This window comes from Cetorhinus maximus, unplaced genomic scaffold (genome assembly GCF_964194155.1).
Source record: "Cetorhinus maximus unplaced genomic scaffold, sCetMax3.hap1.1 HAP1_SCAFFOLD_316, whole genome shotgun sequence".
NCBI lineage: Eukaryota > Metazoa > Chordata > Chondrichthyes > Lamniformes > Cetorhinidae > Cetorhinus > Cetorhinus maximus.
The window spans coordinates 372,935-378,409 of record NW_027596266.1 but is presented as its reverse complement, the minus strand read 5'-3'; positions in this window follow the sequence as shown (position 1 = coordinate 378,409).

Genomic DNA, 5,475 nt, shown 5'->3' with positions numbered 1-5,475 from the left:
GCCCTGTCCAGTCGGTGGGTTCCCTTTCCTAATAGGCATTAATGAATCCATTGTGTCTGAAAGCTTTCATTGTCACTTTTTCCTCGTGCCAATCCCAAAAATTACCAGATTCATTCAGCTCAATTTCGTAACCCGCCTTTGTGTTTTTGTGGGTTCTCTCTCACTCCCTTTTACCTGTTTTAAACTACTTTCACAGGGCTTACAGTCCAGAATCTCAAACCCAACATCACATCAGGATCTGACGGTGTCGCTAAATTTATCGTAACCCAAATATCATCGAATTTTGAACATGGAAGTTAAAAGCCTTGTTCACAGTGGGGAGAAACCGTATACATGCTCTGTGTATGGACGAGGCTTCAGCCAAACAAATGACCTGTCGAACCACAGCCACAGTCACACTGGAGAGAATCCATGGAAATGTGGGAACTGTGGGAAGGGATTCAATTACCCGTCCCAGCTGGAAATTCATTGAAGCACTCACACTGGAGAGAGGCCGTTCACCTGCTCTGAGTGTGGGAAGGATTCACTCAGTCATCCCATCTGCAGACACACCAGTGAGTTCACACTGGGGAGAGGCCGTTTACCAGCACTGTGTGTAAAAAGAGATTTTCTGATTCATCCAACCTACTGAAACATCAGCGAGTTCAAAGTCAGGGGTGGCCGTTCACCTGTTTTGAGTATGGGAAGGGATTCATTCGGTCATCCCACCTGCTGAGACACCAGCGAGTTCACAAGTAACTGTTTGGGTTGGATTTAGTTCCTAATGATATTGTTGTCTGAAGCATATTCATTGGCGTGTGTTGCTGCTGATGTTAATAAACTCCAGCCCAGTTATAAATTCTGGATAAAATTCAAATAAATCAGCTTTGCGTTAAACATAGTGTGTTGAGTCTTTTTAATATCGTTATCACAAGTTTGTTCCTTTTGAAGGGCTCTCCCTCTCGCTTGTCTCCTCCATCCTCACTTCTGGCAACAATGTGAGAATCTCATGGAGCTTCTTTGTTTCTAAGATTGAAACAATCCGATCAGCTGCCTCTGCTGCTTCCCTCCTTTCCACTGGCCCAACGGGACAAACTGTGTCTGAAGATCCCACGTTCCCAAGCCCTGAACACACATTTTTCATGAGATTCTCTCCCGTCTCCCCTCACGCCCTCTCAGTGGTCTCTCTGTGCACCACCTGCTCCATTGACCCTATTCCCACTAAACTATTGACCAAACAACGTCCACATGCCTACTGACATTCACAACAGTTCTCTCTTTTCAAGTACTGTCCCGCTCTCCTTTAAATCTTCCATCATTACCACTGTTGTTAAAATAACAAACTCTTCACTTCTCCATCTTTGCATGCTGCCGCCCCATTCCCTGCCTCACTTTCCTTTGAAAAATACTTAAACGTTTTGTAATCTCCCAAATCCATGTCCATCTTTCTCTGAACTCCAGGTTTGAATCTCTCCAACCAGGTTTCTGCCCCGCCACAATTCCAGAACAGTTATTTTGAAAGCTATATGACTGTGACAAAGGTAAACTTTCCATTCTGGTCTTTCTCGACCTGTCTGCAGTGGGCCCCTCTCTCACAGGCCTTGGTTTCCATCTATTGTTCTGAATGATTAACAGCATTAACCTTCTCCCTAAACTGTCCAAACCCTTCTGGCGGTTCATTTATTGAAACTAGGGAACCTTCTTGTTCTAATGGTGTCATTCCATGTCTGCCCATTTATGCCTTGAAGTCAGCCCTTGAATTGTGTGTACATTGTTTCATCATGTTCGCACATTTCAGTAACAAATGTTGAAATGTCTACTCCACACCCACAGGGTTTCATCTGTTTAAAGTCACAAACAGAAAGGTCCAGTTTTCTTCTGGAGTTTGAGAGAAATTAGCTTTAAGAATGATGCAGAGTTTCAGCCAATGAGGGAGATCCGGGCTCAGCCCCGCCCCTCATTCACTCCGATTGGCTGGAGGACCAGCCTCTCCTTCTCGACTCTCCTGCCCCACCCCCTCTTCCTATTGGCCCGTAGCTGCCATCAATCAGCCGTGCATTGTGAGCTGTCACGTGAGAGGTCAGTGTCGGGGGGCGGGGTTTACAAATCCCGAGGGCGGCCCCAGAGCCGAATCTGAACCATTGAACATTCTCCATTCTCTTCCGGCTTCTCTCCGGCACCAACCTCAAGCAGAGAGCAGGAGACTCCGAGCATGCGCCTTTCACCCGGACAACCCGCAGCAGATAGAGCGGTTTCTGAGGCGCACTGGATTGTGGGTGATCCGGCCGCCATTAGAGACAGTGTCTCAGTTAAACTTTGTCTGAACCTGGGGAATTGAGGGTAGGGTTTCTGTTAGCATAGGGGCTGAAGAATAATAAATACCATGTTCGAGCTCCAAAGCTTCAGACCAGGGTTGATATGGGGCAAAAAGGGAATTTACACAAGGGGGCAGACATATAGCTGAGGTTTTAAATGAATACTTTGCACCTGTCTTTAGCAAGGAAGAAGATTCTACCCAGATCATGGTAAAAATGTGAAGTAATTCGGACACTAGATGGGTTTAAAATCGGGAAAGAGGAGGTATTGAATATCTTATCTGTACTTAAAGTTGTTAAGTCGCCAGGACCAGATGTGATGCATCCATGGATACTACAAGATGTGAGTTGAAATTGTGGAGGCACTGGACATAATTTTTCAGTCTTCCGTAGACTCAGGGGTAGTCCCCAAGGACTAAAGATTGCAAACTTTACACTCTTGATCAAAAAAGGGCGTAAAGATATGCCCAGCGACTACAGACCAATCAGGTTAACTCCTAGAAACAATAATTCTGGACAAAGTTAATCATCACATGGACAAATGCAGGTTGATTATGGAAAGCCAGCATGGATTTCTTAAAGGAAAATCATGTTTAACTAATTTGATGGAGTTTCTTGATGAGGTAACAGAGAAGGTTCATGTGGGCAATGCTGTCACTATGGTGTACATGGACTTCCAAAAGGCGTTTGTTTAAGTACTGCACAAAAGATTTGTGAGAAAAGTTAAAGTTCAGGTTACAAAAGGGACAGTAGAAACATGGATACGGAATTGGCTGCACAACAGGAAACAGAGAGTAGCAGTTAGTGGATATTTTTTGCACTGGAGGAAGGTTTGTAATGGAGTTCCACAGCGGTATGGTTATGGGACCATTGCTTTTCCTGCCATAAATTAATGACCTAGATCTTGGTGTAAAGGCAACATTTCAAAATCTGTGAATAATACAAAACTCAGAAGCATCACAAACTGTGAGGAGGATATTGTAGAACTTCAAAAGTTCATAGACAAGTTGGTGGAATGGGCGGAGAGGTGGAAGCTGAAGTTCAATCCAGAGAAATGTGAGACGATAAGTTTTGGCAGGAAAAGACAGTATAAATTAGGGGGTACAACTCTAAAGGGGGGTGCAGAAGCTGAGGGACCTGTGTGTATATGTGCCTAAGTCATTGTGGCAGGGCAGGTTGAGAGAATGGTTAATAAATGATACAGTATCCTGGATTTTATGAATAGGGGCACAGAGTACAAGAGCAAGGAGGTTATGCTGAGCTTGTATAAGACACTTGGTAGAGCTCAGCTGGATTATTGCTTACAGTTCTCGGCACTGAACTTTAGGAAGGGTGTGAAGGCATTGGAGAGGGTATAGAAGAGGTTTACGTGAATGGTTCCAGGGTTGAGAAACTTGAGTTATGAAGATAGATTGGAAAGGTTAGCATGGTGTCATGAGAGAAAAGATGCTCAGAGGAGAGTTGATGGAGGCATTCAGAATCATGAGGCGTCTGGACAGAGTCTATAGGAAGAAACTGTTCTGACTCGTGAAAGGATCAAGAACGAGAGGGCACAGATTTAAAGAAGTTATTCAAAGAAGCAAAAGCGATATATCTTATGCAGCATTGCAATTAAATTTTGGAATGCACAGGTTGAGAGTGTGGCAGAGGCAGGTTCAACTGAAGCATTCAGGAAGGAATTAGACTGTTATCAGAAACGGGAGGACGTAAAGGGTAAGGTGGGAGAATGGGACTAGGTGAGTTGCTCTTTGGGAGAGCCAGTGCAAACACAATGGACCAAATGGCCTCCTTCTGCGTCATACCAATTGTGTGATGTGGTAAAAATTGTTGGTTAATCCTAACAGTCAATCTCTATCTCTATGTCTGTAAGAGACCAATAGACCATTGTTCTCCCAGTTTACATTCTAACAAGAAGTTCCAAATGTTTGTAGCACTGTGATCTTGTTGTGTGGTCAATAACATAGTCTTCTCTGTCAATCTTGTGCAGAAGAGCTGATGTAGGTAGAATAACTTGGCCTGCAAGATACAGTCTTTGTGAGAGTGATTAGAATATGATTGTGTTATAGTTCGATGAGACCTGATCGCTTACTGAGCGAGTGAGCCTGTATAAATGTAACTCAGGTAAACACAGCTTGTCACAGTCCAGTGAGTTCTGATCACTGACTGAGTGAGCAAGTCTGTATAAATTAGTGATTTTCTGCTAACATAGGAATTGCAAAATAAGAATGATTAATATCCAACTCCTACCATCTGCATCCTGCAAGAATGGAGCTGTTGGCCAATGTTCAGTAATTAATCTGTTTCAGTAAAGTCTGTCATACATTAACACAAAATTGTTCTGCTTTGCTCTATTTTTTAACATGAATTAGCAAACATTTTTTACCTCTATGAGTTTGGGTTGTGGATTGGAACGTCTTCACTCTACTCTGTTGATCTTATCCAGAAGGGCTACTCTGGAAAGAAGGGCTTGGTCTGTAAGATACGGTCACTGTGAGAGTGAAAATGGAACACTTTTATATCAAAGTTCAGTGACATCTGATCACTTACCGGGTGAGTCAGTCTGTGAAAATGTAACTCAGGTAATCACAGCTCCTGTAGGTGATTCTCTGGTTACAATGAGATCGATAAGAAAAGAATCAGGAGCTTGCAGTCCCACCCAGCAGGGCACCAGTGGAGAGGCATTGGAGGAGGATGGTTTGGTCAATAGTGTCAAAGACTGCGGACAGGCCGAGAAGGACTGTGAGGGAGAGTTTACCTTTGTCACATCAGATGTAATCTGTGACTTTGAGAAGAACTGTTTCGATACTGTGACAGGGGCAGGAATCTTATTGCACGGATTGAAACATGGAGTTCCAAGAATGATGGGCATGGATTTGGAAGGTGACAAGGGTTTGGGAAAGGGAAGGGTGGAAAGAAATGGAGAGATAGTTTGCAAGGACATTGGGGTCAAGGGTTGGTTTTATTGAGGAGAGAGCGATGATGGCAGATATGAAGGAGAGGGAGAGCCCTTCAAAGGAATTAACGTGTGTTTGAGATAATAAAGAGACTCAAAACAGTGTGTTTAACACAAAACTGAATAATTTAATTTTTATTCAGAGTGAGAACCACGATGACAGGGCTGGAGTTTATTAACATCAGCAGAAACAGGCCCAAATGAACATGGCTTAGTCTGGTTGTGATT